At 46.4% G+C, this 17,319-nt stretch overlaps 1 long non-coding RNA gene across 1 annotated transcript in view; it reads right to left on the bottom strand.

Moving 5' to 3' along the window:
- LOC138481754 (uncharacterized) overlaps window positions 1-13,800 on the bottom strand; it is a 118,305-nt gene extending 104,505 nt beyond the window's left edge. The window contains exons 1-2 of the long non-coding RNA XR_011274383.1: window positions 13,718-13,800; window positions 8,800-8,954 (exon numbers count right to left, since the gene is read on the bottom strand). This is a non-coding gene — a long non-coding RNA (uncharacterized lncRNA). The remainder of the gene's footprint in view (window positions 1-8,799; window positions 8,955-13,717) is intronic.
- Between the last annotated feature and the right edge of the window lie 3,519 nt (window positions 13,801-17,319).

Here is a 17,319-nt window from a genome sequence, read left to right on the forward strand (position 1 = left end):
ACCTGGGACCATGGAAGCGTCCTCGTCATCTCTTTCTGTTGCTCCGCTGGGTTGACGACCATGATGTGCGTTTGGGCTTTGGGGAGGGAGGCGGTCCAGAGTCCTCGGTCCTCTCCGGGTTTGGCGTGGAAGGATCTCGGGGCAAGGCTGGATGTAAGATTCTCTCTGCGTCTTCCAGGTGGCTGATTCGGCGTAGGGTGCCTTTATATGTAAACTGGAGAGCTGTCGGAAACAGCCACCTGTAACGGATCTGTTGCTCCTGAAGGAACACTGCCAGAGGTCGGCGTGCTCTTCTTTTCTGAAGAGTAAGTGGTGAGAGGTCCTGGTATATTTGAAGTGGGGTGCTCTGAAAAGTGATCTCTTCTCCTTGGCGACTGATCGCTGATATTGCCTCTTTGGTTGTGAAGAAGTGGACCCTGGTAATAACATCTGGGGGGGTCCGAATCTGTCCCTCGGCGCGGGCAGAGTCTATGGGTCCGGTCCAGCAGGAGCTGAGATTTGTCCAGATCCGGGAGTAGGGCCTCGAAGAAGCTTCCCACGTAGTCCGCTAACTTGCTGTCGGGGACAGAGGTTGGGACGCCCCGCATGCAGAGGTTGTTGCGACGTGCCCTATTTTCAAGGTCTTCATGTTTGAACTCCAGGATCTCGCATTTGTGATGCAGGGAATCGATGGATCTTTGCATTTCCCCCAGCGTGGTAGTGTGGTCCTGAGAATGGTCCTCAATTTCTCCGAGCCTCTGTTCGATCTCTGTGACCCTTTGGTCCGTCTGTTTGACTTTAGTGGTGAATTCCGAGAGGCAGGCGCGGAACTCCGATTTAATATCCGCCATGAAGGCTATCAGGTCTCCTTTGGTAGCGAGGGCACCCCTGTCATCTTGTGGTTTCTGTGGGGTCAGTTTAGAAGGGTCTTGTTTCTTGGGTTTCTCCGGTGCAGTAAACATGGCGGAGATATCTGTGCCCTTGCTCACCTTTGTTTGCCTAGACATGCTGCTCGTATTGGGCGGTCTTGATTGCCCAGGGCAGTGGGAGTGTGCACTCGGGGTGTGTATCGCTCTCAACCCCCTCTCTGGTCCAGATCTGGGCGAGTGGGCAGGGGCGCCCGAGGAAGCGTTGGTGTGGGGGGGTCTCAGTGAGTCGGGAACGGTGCAGGATGGCCGACTGTTGCGTGAGGGGGGGTGTGTCGCTGCGATGAGGCCCACGGGCTCAAGGCCTCTCTGGATGAAAGCGGTTGTCTCGCTGCTTCTCCGCCCCTCCTCAAGTGTCCATCGGTGGTCCTTCGCTGATGGAGGTCCCAGATCCCTCTGTGAACCTCCCGTATGCGGTTCTGTAAAGATGTCGGCTGTCGCTGAGAGGCGGTCCCGACTCGTTCCACGTAGCGGGGGATGGGGAAAGCCCGCACTCCCCGTCCCTTGGAGTGTGCGTCGGGCACTCAGGCCCCAGCAGCCGAGGATGCACTTGTGTGTATTCCAGGCAGCCTTGGTATGAATCGGATGGCTCTGTGCTGGGTTCTGCTACCCTCCTCCAACTCTCTGGCGCTCTAAGGCCCCGTTACCACCAGGTGCGGAGTGTGTTGCTGGGTTCTGGCTTGGCGGCCATCTTGGTTTCTTTGGCTGGAGACGGGGGAGATGTTCGGCTGCTGAATTCTGGTAGAACGCCTCCTCGGTCGAAGGCTATGTTTGGCCAGGTTGTGCCGTGTCGGTTCTGGTCGCCTTAGATGGCATTGGCGACACAGTAACCTGCTTAGAACCGCTGGGAATTGACGGCGGAGGCGGGCATCCCACGGGCAGCCTCAGAGAAGCGACCACATCGATGGCGCTCCAAGCCACGCCCCCAACTGATGTTATGATTTTAAGTATGGGTGATCGTGACACATACCGGCAAACACCAGTATTATCTCATATCTTTTCATTCAATTTCAGCACAGAGAGTGCTCGTTTGTTGACCCGGACTCAAGCTTTGCTTTTGGCCAATGTCAAGACTGAGCCTTAGACAGCCCCGGCCCACTTAAAGTACTTGCAGGGGCTTAGCCTGATCGGTCAATGTATAAATGAGGAACATTTCACTTCATTTGAAGATCAGCACAGATCGCAAAGACTTCTGGAAATAGCCTTGCGTCTGCAAACTCCTGTCCCACATTCCCTCAATTTTACTTAACAACTAGTGTAGCTCTTCCCAGCAGAGTCGCAATACACCTCAGACAAGGATTTGGCACTTTGGAACTACTCGAGTGATTAATCTGGACAGTATAAGCATCGTAACATACCATAACTCCAACTCCGCTGTTTCATTAGTTCCAAGATGATAATAACATCTATTTCTTATACAGCACTACACACCCATATGTCTCAGAACACTGATGTGACAGCACGGGTGGAATGACCTATAGTGAACTCTGGAGATTTCCCAGTAGGCCTCTGAGCCTTGGGCCTCTTTTGTGTGGTATTTCCAAATGTTCCCATAGGAAAAGGGTTGATATTTCTGAAAATGTGTAATATGGGGCCACTTTGAACATTATTTCCAGGGCCTCTTTTGATTGCCAGTCCACCCCTGGTCCTGGTGATGTTGTTGATCATTTGGCCTCCTGTGCTATCTGCGCACAATGTAAGTCCTCCAAAACTAGACTAATGGGTTTGTTACAACCCCTTCCAGTGCCATATAAACCATGGCAGATGATATCAATGGACTTTGTGGTGGATTTACCAGAGATTAAAGGGTTTGATACCATCCTTGTTGTTGTTGATTATTTCACTAAATACGCAGTCTTTATTACTTGTACAAGCAATCCTACTGTGCCTGATCTGACCACTTTATTTCTGGCCGGTGTCTTCCAGTGGTTCGGACTCCCCTCCATTGTGATCTCCGACAGGGGTTCGCAATTCACCTCCCGTTTTTGGAGGGTTTTAACCGCTGCTTTGCTCATCGATGATCGCTTTTCTTCGTCCTATAAACCACAAATGGACGGCTAGACGGAGCACACCAATGCTACGATGGAACAATATTTACACTGTTTGTGCCTCCAGTGTCAACAATCATGGTTGCAGGCCTTGCCTCATGCTGAATTTGCATGTAATAATTTCTTGCACTCGGCCACTAAATCCTCACCATTTTATGCTTCATACGGGTTCCATCTACATTCTTTGCCTCTGGATCCTGCCTTGCCGCTTGGAAATACAGCTGCTGAAACGTGTGTTCAAGATTTGGACCAGCTATGGGTGGACATACGGTCTCATCTACTGCATGCTCAGGTACGGGCCAAGAAGTATGCGGATGCCCGTCGTACTCCCGCACCGATGTACTGCGCAGGAATAAATGTATGGCTGTCCATGTGCCATTTACGCATCCCAGGGTGCAAAAAGCTGCTGCCTCATTTCGTGGGTCCTTACAAAGTGGACGCTGTGATCAACCCTGCTGCTGTTCGTCTGTCTCTGCCCTCCAGCTGGCGAGTGCAACTGGTTTTTCATGTATCCCTGTTGAAGCCCTGTCCTTCTGGTACCCGGTTACCTGTGCGCCCAGACCCTATTCATGTGGAGGGTGAGAATGAGTTTGAGGTGGCACGCATTTTGGATGTCAAATTCTCTAGGGGTACCTTATACTATTTGGTGGCTTGGAAGGGATTTGGCCCCGAAGACCGCACCTGGGAACCTTTGGCTCATATCCACTCACCTGACCATCTCCGTTCCTTTTGCACCTCCAGGGGGTTTCCGCTATATTTGGGGGTGGATGCTGTCACACCTGAGGTCCGATCTGCATTGCGCCACATGCATTACCCCCGACTGAAGGAGGGAAGATTGCAGAGAACGGCTCCATTCTGGCAATGCTGGAGGTCAATTCACGTTCGCGGTTCAATAAAGGAGTCCGTAACGCCGGAGGTAGTGCTTCTGATTAGCATTACTTTTTCCTAGTTTGTTTGTTATTAACAGGCCCGTTATTAGCTCCCTCCCCATTCCCATTGAGCGCTATGGGGGCTCAATTGGGAATGAGGGTGGCATCCTTCAAGGAGGAATTACCGGGTTATTCCTCATTGAAGGAACCCCGTACTGGGACACGGTATGGAGGCCCTTTGTGTCCCTAAGGGGTGCCCAGTGTTTGTGAATCCGGCCATATGTTTTCATAATTAAGTCTCAAGAATGGTCACTGTTTCATTATGTGTCATAAAGACCACTGTGCCCAAAAGACACGAAAACATCATGGTACATGGGTGGAATGGTACAGAAGTGTGATGATGCAGATAAGTTCAACACAAAGTTTGGTCCCACTCCCTGATGTCCACAGAGGTGAACCAAGGTACAAGCTGACAATTGACCTGTAAACAGCCAGTTTAAACATTAGTGATAATGCAACAACCATAAAGAGTACAATAGGTCACGCCACACAACCAGCATGAGAAGTAGCACTTGCAAGTTTAAGGAAAGGCTGCAGAATACATAGATAGGGTTACACAAGTAGCAATGAGATGTGCATCGGTAGATGTAGGTTGCAGAATACATGGGCAGGGAACAATGTATGGTGGTATGCAATGCACGAGACATGCAGAACATTAACATGGCAGAGATTTAACCAGAGTACTCCCATTTTTAGATCGAACTTTGACAGGCCTTTATTCCGAAATACTGAATCCTAACATCAAAACAGCTTTGCATGCAATCCCAGGCCCCACAATGTTAAGACAGATGCTCAGGTGTCATGGCCAGTGGGTAAGGGTGCCCCAAAAGGCAGTTGAAACCACACTAGATAGCATTCTCCGGAAGCACACAGCATGCAACTATACAGTTAATTTGTTTCTATTGGCAACAGTGAGAAGGTACAGATTGCATTGCTTTCCAGGTGCAAATAGCTACTCTGCCAAATGTACTCCTAATGAATAAACACACAGTGCAGCATACACGGGCTAGGATAGGACAACTCAATAAATAGATGAAAATGAGTTCTTAACAGTGGTCTCCTACCACATGATCGGAACAGTGGTCATTTATTCCAGACTCAACTAGTTAGCACGCCTGCTACCCCCTTGGCACACCCAGACACAGGGATGACACTCCAAGGCCATGAACAAATTGGCAGTTACGGTCTTCTTAGGCTTGGGAACAAGAACGGAGTAACTTCTTCAAACTGAATCATAGCAGAATGGCCATCTCTCCTTCCTCACCACGCATATTGACATTATATTAAAGTGCCCTAGGTCAGATGAGCAAACTACTGACCAATTAGAACCTTGTCCACCAGGTGGGCTACCGTAGTATAGAGCTAACCAAAGAAATGATAGTATTACATGTAACGTTGTTTATTAGGACACACTTAGGAGGAGTTATCACTTAAAGAATATCCAATAGTTGTAGCCTTCGCCTATATAATTTGTAAGTGTTATATCTTACTAACCAATAGGACAAATGAATAAAAGTGTTTTCTTATCACTAACCGTGACACCATTTATGACGTGCTTTTGATTTAAAAGTTTGTTTTTTGTATTATAACGATGGAGGATGCTTTTATGTGTTTTTCCCGGACGTTCATGTTTGAATAAAGCTGGCTGTACTCGTGCACTTGTAGTTACTTAATTTTCTTGAGTTTGTCTTCTTATTGATTATCGATTATCAATTGGGATCCCCTTAACAGAGGAGCACGGTACAACAGTGAGGAAGTGGCACAGTGTCCAAGGGGATTGAGTGATAATGGTTTGTGGTTTGGACACAGGGACGGTCATTAAGGAGGGAGATACATTGAAATATAGTGAGTCACACATTGGCAAAGAAAATCAGACAGAGCAGAGTTGACCAGAGGTGTGGCACAGGTGGGGGGAAGATGTTAGGCGTGTACAAGAGAGTCAATAAGGAAGAAGGGCCAGATACAGGAAATGAAAGGCTCTCTAATGGCAGTTGAGCCATTGTGGAATAATTAGGGACAAATGGGGCTTGGAATCACAAGGAGTTGTAAATAGCTCTGTTACCAAATCAGGAAAAGGGAAAGGGATCTGCTCACCTTCATGCAGGTATCGGGAAGGGGGTGACATTCAACAGCCTAGCAGGATTACTTTCTAGACACTTTGTAGATGTCTTTCCACATGTCATTGCATACAAAGATAGTATTTTACCTTCCCCGGCATTGATTTATATCATGAGAATAAGGCAGATACACTCGACCAGCCCAATTAATAAATTGCTGCAAATCCAAGCAAGGCCCTGTATTTCAAGTCCTGCATATTAATGGAAGTGTGCTTGTCGTTTTTTTGGCATAATAATTTCAATCACTGATCAATGAATAATGTAATATTTCCTACTCTTAATCAACCATAGTTTTAGTACATCCTTTTTAAGAATCAATTGGCCAACATGTGTTTCGTATTAGAAAACACTTTTTCAAGGCCATGTAATTTAAGCTGTAATACAAATAGTTCTTAGACAAAATTTAAAAAAAAGCAAATGAAAGAAACCTGAATTACAAAACATTGACTTTATAAATCCTTTAGCATTTTTAAAGTGTGTCAAACTATAACAGTGCTAAAAGCGTTGAAACATCTACTTTGTTTATTTAACTTCCTTTCCTTTAGGTTATTTGTAATTTGTCGGAAACATGTTTGTGTTCCAATTGAATCAACACAATGATGTTGCTGGTCCTACTCCCTTCCTTTCCTGCCAGAAGAGGTTGCTATATAGCTGGTGTAAAACCCTTATTGCACTCAACCCTTTGCATCGGTTTTTCCAAACGGTGTCAGCTCCCTGAAAGCAGCTTTGCTCATATTGAGGTGCAAGGCCCAGTGTCTCCATTACAAATAATGTACACATCTAGTTTCCTAAACACTGAAACCTTATTTGCATCTTTGGAAAGCCCCACCACCCTTAACATCGACACACTGCATGTTGATGTAGCCACTGTGACCCCACTAGTCATACATACCGGCTCAAAGTTACGACTTGTAGTTAGTTATAAGTGAGGAGGGCGAGGGTGGTAAGGTCAGGCTGACTCTTCTAATGGTATTGCCCCATAGTGTCGGTGTTCTTTGCGTGATGGGATTACTTTAAAGAGTTGCAGTGGAGTCCCTAATGTGAATTCCTGGGATAGAGGTTGTACTTGTTTGGAACTAGTTCATCACTCTCTTTACTGTAATGATTTGCTTTGTGATGCACAACAACCATATATGTTATTTTATCTTGTGTTATGTTATGTATCTTTCTAATATGAATAAAGTGTGCCACACTGTAGAGGTGCAGGTATAAAGAGGTGTGGGGAGATGATGGCTCTGACTTCTTGATAGTGTGAGAACGATGTGCAAGGTGTGTCTAAAATGTTACAGCTCTCTTGCCACTGCTCAATTTGTGGGGGGAAGGGTTTGCCTCTGCTGGGGCACGGGATTCACCTCTAGGCACTGGCATGTATTGTCTCATATTCAGTTCAGTGTTTGGTGTTTGTGCATCCTTCTTTTAAATGTTAGTCTTAGCTACATAACAAGCAAAAAATGCGCCGCTGTGCTAATTATCCAGTTTCATGTACGCCCATGAGTCGGAAGGTTGCACCGCCTGGGAATTCATGCAGGGCATGCCAGGATGCTGTTCTAATCAGGCTTCCTGACATTTAAGATGCTCGGCTGCAGTAATGACTGACAGCATTGCTGCATGAGACCAGATGCCTTGGGCATGTGGTGCGGGTAGCAGCCAGTCATCGAGGGTGGCTGCTGCCTGCCGTTCACTAGTTCAGATGGCAGGTGGACACACACATTCGTTCACTAGTTCAGATGGCAGGTGGACACACACACATTCGTTCACTAGTTCAGATGGCAGGTGGACACACACATTCGTTCACTAGTTCAGATGGCAGGTGGACACACACACATTCGTTCACTAGTTCAGCTGGCAGGTGGACACACACATTCGTTCACTAGTTCAGATGGCAGGTGGACACGCACATTCGTTCACTAGTTCAGATGGCCACACACAAAACTCACTAGTTCAGCTGGAAGTTGGACACACACATTTGTTCACTAGTTCAGATGGCAGGTGGACACACACATTTGTTCACTAGTTCAGATGTCAGGTGGAAAAACACATTCGTTCACTAGTTCAGATGGCAGGAGGACAAACACATTCGTTCACTAGTTCAGATGGCAGGTGGACACACACACATTCGTTCACTAGTTCAGCTGGCAGTTGGTCACACACATTCGTTCACTAGTTCAGATGGCAGGTGGACACACACATGCGTTCACTAGTTCAGATGGCAGGTGGACAAACACATTTGTCACTAGTTCAGTTGGCAGATGGACACACACATTCGTTCACTAGTTCAGATGGCAGGTGGACAAACACATTTGTCACTAGTTCAGCTGGCAGGTGGACAAACACATTCATTCACTAGTTCAGATGGCAGGTGGACACACGCATTTGTTCACTAGTTCAGCTGGCAGGTGAACACACACATTCGTTCACTAGTTCAGCTGGCAGGTGGACACACACATTTATCTTTGTCAGTGTCATGTGACACTGGCTTTGCTGAACCCCTTTGCGCAGTGGTACTGGACAGGCACATGCAGTGCCTTGTTAATCTTAAAACGTAAACTTTTTCTCCTGGTGTTTAGCCAACATGGGGTGCACGAATACAGATTGCAGGCCATCAACTCAGCAAGTCCTAGACTGGCGCAGGACTGCAATTGGTGCTGTACAGTTGCCAGGGCCATTACTGGGGTTGGGGGGCAACCAGCATGCAGAGGACACATCTAGGACAATGGCAAACCTACAGCACCACCAGATGTGCATGGTCAGAAAAAAGGCCACTTCAAAGCAGGAGTGACCTGGCTGAGTGCCGACTTACAAGAGGCGCTCTTGCGCTGGTGCTCTATGGGCAAGCTCCACAGTTCAACAGTTCAGTATGGATTCTCTCTGCATTTGTCCATCACTTCAACGTAGGAAGAAAACACTTCTGGTCTGCTTTCTGTGCATCGATGGCCAAAACTTCCCACTTGGAACCTATAGAATCAGAGGAAATTGATCATGACCATGATGCATTTAAAGAATCATGTGTTGCTTTATTTCACTTCACAACCTCTATTTGTTGTTACTTTAATCAGTGGTAGAAGTGTATCAAAAAAGTCGTGGAACTGAGGTCTCTGCAGGGAAGAGGGTAGGCAGAAGCATAGTGCAACATGTGACAAGGTGTTGCAGCCAGGACTTTGCAATAGTCTAAGTGACTAGTAACTAATGCTCCTATTACAACTTTACGCTTGCACAGGGACATGATTGGGCAAATCGTCTATTTAGAATGGTAAATATGGTCGCAAAAAGTAGAGGAGTGGTAAACAGAAAAAAATAAAAGTAGTGGAACACCCCTCCCGACTGTTCCCGCTCACTTCTATCACTGACTTTAATTGATATTTGCAGAATGGCCATCTGCCGCCGTACCCACGTCCCCAATTAGCTGCTGGGAGTCGCAAGTCCAATCCGAAATATGTTAAAACTGCGGGGAGGAGGAGTGGGGGTGGGGAGCAGTGAGTGGTGTCAGCTGCCGGACCCACCCAGAGAGACGCATGCTAGAAAATATGTGGGCCCTGGCACTTATTTATTTACAAATTCAGCGCTGAATATTTCCTTCATATCAAGGTATTTCTCTCGCAATTTTTAGAAGCAGACAGGGAAACAGCAGAACGCAATTGCACTCATGAAGCAGCAATGCAATTTCCCAGCAAGATTTCTTTTTTACAGGACACTCCCTTTCTGTGAGTGTCTCTTTTTCATTGCACTTTCACCATGATAGAGAACATTACATTTTATGTGCAAACTAAAACATGAACAAAATATACTTGCATAGAGAAACCATGTACTCTCACTCAGAGCAGAACCCTCGCTGTACTCCTTTCGCAAATCCCTCAAAACTACACTATTCAATTAACCATCACCTACACTTGCTCTCATACTTTCTGCTACAAAATGTGTCTGTAATACCAGCATCTGTATACATTATCCTGTAATGAAAATTTCCTTGTAACCATCTTCCTTCCACTGCAACTAGCTTAATGTTTATCTGTAACAGTGCCACGATGCCCTAGGGCTGATGTGCGCTTTAAATAAATTTGAATAAATAAATTAATAATTACACTGAATTTAGGCTTAAGTTGAAACTGGTCTAATGTGGGCAAGCTTACAGTTCAAGTGCTTACTTTACAAAGACAACATTGCTATATGAATAACACAAAATAAATCCACATTTAACTTGCGAACACGTTTTGTAAATGTATTTTGTTCACAATTGCATTCAAGTTCTTGCATCACTAGTTCAACCCCAAAACCTCTGTTGCCTTCTTGGCCTCATGAGGGGTGATTGGCGCTTAGGATAAGGACCCTTCGCCAACCCATTGCCTGCGGCAAAGGACAGGTCATTAACACACAATAATCACCCCTACTTTGCTGTTTCTGGCTATATGATATGGCTTCATGGAGGAGGACAAGTTTACCGTTGCTATATGCATTGTCAGAACAGAAGCCTATAACAGCAACAGCCAAGGAACCAGTATAGCAGATCCGAAGATGTCTCCCCTGTGCAAGCCCCAGGCAGTGCATGGAAACCCACTGCCGGGGATCTAATAGGAAGATCACTGAGTGGAAGGAGAAACTGACACTATCCTTCTGAATAGACGCGGCTTGTAGCTGAGTCTTGGGCGTGGTTGCATTGTGGCAATAAGACCCGAGGCGGCGGTCCAATACTGCCCCAGGTAATGCCTGGGGCCGTAGTTATAGGCCCGAGCGTAGCCATTAGCACCCCGGCCCGTTGGATCGGGGTGCTAATGGCATTTTTTTTTCTGTTTCGCCGCGTTTCGAAACAGAAAAGAAAAAAAAATGAAAAAAAATGGCCACCGGGAAAGGGAAAACGGAGTCTGTTTTCCCTTTCCATGGCGGCCATCGGGAGCGGACACTTTGGGAACACAAGTGTTCCCCGCGCGTCCGCTCCTGAAAAAAAAAAGAAAAAAAAAGAAGCAGAAGGTAAGTGGGGTTGGGAGGGTGGAAAGGAGGGAGGGAGGGGAAGAAAAAAAAAAAAACGTACCTGCATCCCCACTGGGGGACGGTGGAAGCCTCCAGCCGTGTGGAGGCGCCGAGCGGGGATGGCCCGCTCTGAGTCTCCACACTGCTGGAGTCTGCTATCGTTGCCCAGCGGGGATGCAGGAGCAAAAAGGTAAGTGGGGTAGGGAGGAGGGAGGAAGGGAAGGAAAAAGAAAAAGCTTACCCGAGTCCCCGGCGGGGGGCGAAGGCAGCTTCTCAGTCGTGGGGAGGCTCGCAGCGGGGATGGCCCCGCTTCGAGCCTCCTCATTGGCTGAGGGGCTGCCACGCCCCCGCCCAGGACAAGGCGGCTGGAATCCCGGCCGAGAATCGAAGGATCCTCGGCCGGGTAATGACCCGGCGAGAGCCATTCAGAATGCTTGTTGCATTCTGATTGTCTTTCGCCGGGTACTTATGTGATAAAAGCCTGAATGCAGAACTAATGCCCATCACAGCCCAGTGGTCTTCAGTGGCACGCCACTGCACAGTGGGCCCCACTGTGTGATAGCAGCCGAATCTGCAGAAGTTTACAATAATGTCCCACACATTTAATATAAACGATAAATGACTGATTGACTCCAATGGGTGTTTACCATTCTGCAGTACAAGGGAAATTAAAAATGTGTATTTTTTTTTTAAAACGTGGGTCCCTTCTCATAATATTTATGTTCTCCACACCGCCAAATAAGGGAGCACGGCGTAGCATGTATGCCTCCTATCCTCATCTTGCATATACACTTAGGAGAAGAATTTGCAATGCATGTATCCTTCTCCCATTGCAAGGCTTTGGGTGTTTGCTAGCTCAGGCCCAGTGTTTACAAAATCCAATGCATTGCAGTGCTGCCATCTTTTTCCTGTCCAAGTCGAATGACATTTCCATTGAAACTGGAGCAACTGGATGTGTTCCGTGGCTTAACTCTTTCTATGGGGTTGGTATTTCTATGTTGTATAGTTTTCTTGACAGAAAGCACATAGTCTCGGGAGGATAGCTCAGGGGCAACGTGCTCCCCTTGGAAGCAAGATAACACGGAGCACCACAGGTTCGATCCCCGGGTCCGTGCTTAGAAACCTCTGGGTATTAAGCGTGTTATAAATAACCTATCATATCATACTTCTTTTAAAAATCTATTTCAGCACACACCTGCTTCTAATGTACTTGTGTTAATGACTTCTCCTTTTCTAACCTTTAGGAGCTGGACAATGTGGGATGTCCTTCGCTTAATACCCTGCTTGGGTCAACACAGCCCTTCACCCCCACCCATGCTCCCCAGGTTGGTAGATTGAGTACCCGGTGCTTAGTTTTTGGGAGTGTTTGCCAATGCTGAGCCCTAGGTCTTATTTCTGAGCACCGATACTTATTGCCTCAGTCTCAGTTTAATCATGATGTGTTTTGGCAACTTTCTTTTTTAACTTTCAGTTATAGAACAAACAACAACAGTGAGAGTCATGCAGGTGCTACTGGTACATGCAGGTGCTACTGCTTTCTGTCTCATTGTTATGAATAACAATGTGTGGCAAAGAAGCAGTGCTGGGTACCCATGCTGCTCATGCCAGCACACTCCTCTGTCAGCCTACATGGCAATGGCAATGCTCCGCTACAGTAAATTCTGGCTGCAGCAGGGTGCAGGGCTTGGGTGTGTGTAAGGGCAGCAGCCACCCAGCCAGGGTACCTGGTGCACCTCAGTAATTCAGCGGGCAAGCTGCATACACATGTAGATGCGCCGGCATCATTATGATGTCGGTTTGCTGTACCTCTGCAGGCCGGGCACTCATGAAGGGCCTTGTTAAGCTGGGTACTTTGCCTTTTTCTTTTGGCAATCAGTCACTTTGTGGTGCACCAATGCTCAGGCGTGTCCCAGGCCATCAACTCACTGAATCTTAATCACACACAGTCACATGACTGCGACCAGTGCCGCAAAGTCGCCAGTGCTGTTATTGGGCCAGAGGAGGTCTCTGCACAGATAGGATAACACCAGGACAGACATGAGCCACAAACACCACCAGAGGGTCAAGGCCAGGGAAGAGGTCACTGCCACAGAGCAGTGTCAGTGCTGAGCTCTGCCCTGTTGAAGAACCTGCTGATGTGTTTGAAAGGCAATTAAACCATTTCAGTAATGCTGTTGTCTGCTTTTGTCCATCCCTTCACACTATGAAGCAGGTATTGTTGTTCAATTTTCTGTGTCTAGACTGTCAAAATGTTCCAATTGCCGCCTGCAATCAGAGGAAAACAATATAGCTTTATAGACCTGCAGCGAGCGCTGTACCAGGCGTTATGGGCACTGAAGACCTTTAACGAGGTGTGAGGGACCATAACGCCTGGTACGGCCCTCGCTGCAGGTCTACAAACCTAACCTATTAGAACACCCTCATTGTTTGATTAAAATTGAATAAATGAGACATGTTTATTTGAAGTACAAAAAATTGCAAAATGGTAAATGAATGTTGCAGACATTTTTTGTACTTCATTTAAAGATGTTTCATTTTTTTATAGGGTGGTGGAAGGTGCTAGGGTGGGAGGAGTATCATACTAAAGTGGATTCAGGTGTGGGTATGCCTGCCCCCTGCTCTAATTAAGTTTACTTTAGGTGTGCTCCCCCCACTACACAAATGTTAGCTACCAATTACTCAACAGAAACATGCAGTTTATGTAAATCTGCAAGCTACATCTGCACATACATTAAATTGACAGGCAATTCACTTACCTTTCTGTGCCCTTCTTCACCATTGGCAGTTCAATGCTCCACTGAATGTCCAGAAGTGCGCGCAGCATTTCATTTCATTTCACTGCCAAAAATAAACGTTTTCACACGTTACCCGTAACGCTGCAGTGCAGCTCATGTCAGCCCCTTTACTATTTATGTGAAATGCTACGAAAGCATTTCCTTTGCTTTCATTTCCCAGTTTAATTTCCCTGGCCGTGCCTAGTAGACACATTGGTCTTGCAATGTGCATTTCGGAGCGGAAAGTTAACTCTTTTCGTTCCAAAATGACACGTTGATCAACAAGTCCACTTTTGCAGGCTTCCCTGCCCGCGGACAGACCCGGGTGTTCAGGTACATAAATGTAACCCGAACTACGGGCTGTAATAAATCTGCGGGCTATACCAGTGAGTATAGCCCACAGATTGACCAATCAGCTTCCTGGAAACATAACTAGGGTGTTCTAATAACGAATATGTCATATTTAGAAAACAGTTAAACAATTGGGGTCTGATTTACAAAAGCCTTCTACAATGGTGCAATCCCATTGAAAAGCTTTTTGTAAATCAGGCCCTTGGGGTCTCATTTCAAAAGAGCCACTGTTTTATGTTATTTTGTTTTGTATTTGTAAATTGCACATCTGCCATGGGTGGTACACACATCACCCCAATGATCTAGTGGAAGGTACAACTGCAACCCCAAACATAAAGACACTGTGGGAACTAGCTGTGGTTAGAGGCCACAGTGGGTGGAGAGCTGCCGCTCCAAAGTGTCACAGGTGTGTTTGACAATGTTTGAGCACTGGCACCTATTTATTTACAAAATCATTGCGGGTGACAATGATGTTAATACATGACTGGCTTACAGTGATTCCTATTATATGAGTATTATTAAATTGCGTATTACTTTCAGCTGATATTAACAGCAATATGAAAGAGTAAAACTGTGGTAGAAGTTCTATATAAAAATAAGTTATTATTAATGCTTCCGTTTTAAAGATGGTATATCTATCAAATTTCCCATGTGCGTTTATATCCCAAATGAACTCCTTCCATGAATGATATGCTCTCTGTGTTCCAGATTTTTTCTGTCTGTCAACACTTCCTAATTCTTTGCTATCACTGGATCTAAAATTGCTTCCAACATTGCCTTCCCATCACACAATGTCTGAAATTGTTAGCACTGTGGGCAGTTATTAATCTCACGCTCTCAACTGCCCTGCACCCTTCTCCCAGGAAACATGTTTCTAAAGGCACCCACTAAAACGCCTATATTTGCTCTTTCATTTTATAAACTCTGTACAATTGGGTTCATAACAGTCACATTTAATCCCATTCACTTTTTAAACGTTGTCTCCTGGGTGGCAATGCAACATAATGTCACTGGCTCACAGTGAGTTGCTGCAGAATGCAGTGCCATGACACAATCAAAGGAGTTCTCTGGGGTCAGAAATAATTGTCACCAGAGCAGGCCGTCTTCATTGTGTCCAGGGTACTGGTTCCAATCCATGGCCCCTGTTTCAGATCAAGGACGAGACTGGCTTCGAGACAATCAGTAGAAGAGAGATGATCTTTATGGACAAAAAGGACTACTGCTCTGCAGGAAAGCAGGGGTGAGTAGAGGCTAAGGTCGGTGCCTACTCAGGCCAACGTTACTACTACAGCAGCAGTGATTCCAATCATAAAGGTGAAAACGGCACTGCCCAACAGGATTGCCTCCTTCATCTCTGTAAAGACTGGGGGGGGTTATCTGTCATACTACCCACTGTGGATGTGGTAGAGGCACAGAGGCACCCCTGCCAAGGCTTTCAAGGGGTAGCAACGGACGAGAAGCCAAGGCTGAGACTCACAGGGTGGTGAGGCAGGCTGCTTCTTAGGTACAATGAATCCCCAGGCCCCCCACAAAGGAACCTCTGCACACTATGTTATGTGCTAACACCGTTATTTTATCAAATAAAGATTAGGTTTAGGTAATATATATATATATATATATATATATATATATATATATATATATATATATATATATAATAAGGCTCACTTTGTAATCAGGACACTCTAACAATTTAACACAATATATACAATACTCTGTCGCACCACAGTTATTCTTAGATTCAGCAATAACACACCAGCTGGTATAGGTCATATAATGTACTAAAATTACTAAACACTGTTTGAAATTCAAAGTACAACTAGAAATGCAAGAAATTTCTTCGGAACAAAGGCAAAATACTTTTCAGAGGCAAAATGCAATTCTCTGTGGCAACCCCCCCGCCCCTCCACGTGGGCAACCAGCAATAAAAGATAAGTGATACTTTGCTTTTATATTAATGCCCAGCCCTTAAGTGTTCAGTCATTTTCTGTTCCTGTCTTGACAGGTCCCACCACCCCAAAGTACCTAGGAAGCAATAGGAGAGCCTGTCCCAAGACAAATCCGGGACCCTTGTGCTACCCCTGCAGGAAGAAGCCCATTTTCCTTATCACAGTACCTTGAGTGCCTTAGAAGGTGATGTGGTGGAGTCTCTCAGCTTTACTCAACAATCCCCCTCAAGGATGGACCACTTCCTGTCCAAAAAGAAGTCACTGGGTCATCGGTGTGGGGCAGGAGAAGGGAATCAAGCAGTGTCAGAAAGGCAGCAGTGATGTCTGTCGCAGTGGTCTCCCTGGTTAAGTGACTAGACCAGCTGTGGATGTCCCATAGCTGTTTTTTGTTGATGACCTTCGGAGGTGAGGGATGCAGTGGCAGAATTGGTGCCGGATTTCGTCGGTTCGCAGTTTGTTGCTGGTTAATTCTTCGGTGCTGCAGCCATAGCAAGGATGATAGGATGGCTTGTGGTGAGTTGGACCAGAGCACTGGACTGCCCAGCAGGCCTTCACCAAGTCTGGACCCTCAGGACTTATTCTTCTATGCTGTGGGTACTTCTCTGCAGGCGGTGACACTGGACTTTCTCAGCTGGGAAAAAGTGGACAGATGTTGAGGTTGCAGTGCCTTTTGAAGATGTTTTCAGTTGGTTGGAACCTTACAAGCTCGTAGCATTGAGTAGCACTAAGCCAGGGTACCAACTCTTCTAGGCTATACACAGCAGTCTGTCTTCTGTCATAGACAGCCTTCAGGCACTGGACGACACTGATGAATTTCTTGGGCTCAAGATGTGCAGTCACTCTTCTTCAGGACCCACGAACATACCTCTGCAGGACAGCAGGCAATCAGAACTGGCTTCCGGGACACTTTGGGGGAAGAACAGTAGTTGCATTGTGTACTCTCGTAGCTACAAGAAGAGGTCACCTATCCAGGTTCTCTCTTGATCAGTCCTTGAATCAACACAGGAAGCTTTGGATTCAATGAAGTCTTGCAGCAGCAGAGATCCCCCTCCAGCTGGATTCAGGATACACCTCCAGGAAAACTCCAAGCTTCTGGCAGTGAGTAAAGAGCGGGGTCTTCTGATATGCACAAATCCCCCCATACAGGCGGAACTAGACTCAGTCAGCCAATCACACACAAGTACTTCATACAATACCCAATCAGGCTCACAAGGATTCAGCCAATCACCAAAACAGTCGATGTGTATTGGGGGCAACTCCCAGCCTTTCAGAGCACATACTGAA

Source organism: Ambystoma mexicanum, chromosome 5p (genome assembly GCF_040938575.1).
Source record: "Ambystoma mexicanum isolate Mex_15411 chromosome 5p, UKY_AmexF1_1, whole genome shotgun sequence".
Taxonomy (NCBI): Eukaryota; Metazoa; Chordata; class Amphibia; order Caudata; family Ambystomatidae; genus Ambystoma; species Ambystoma mexicanum.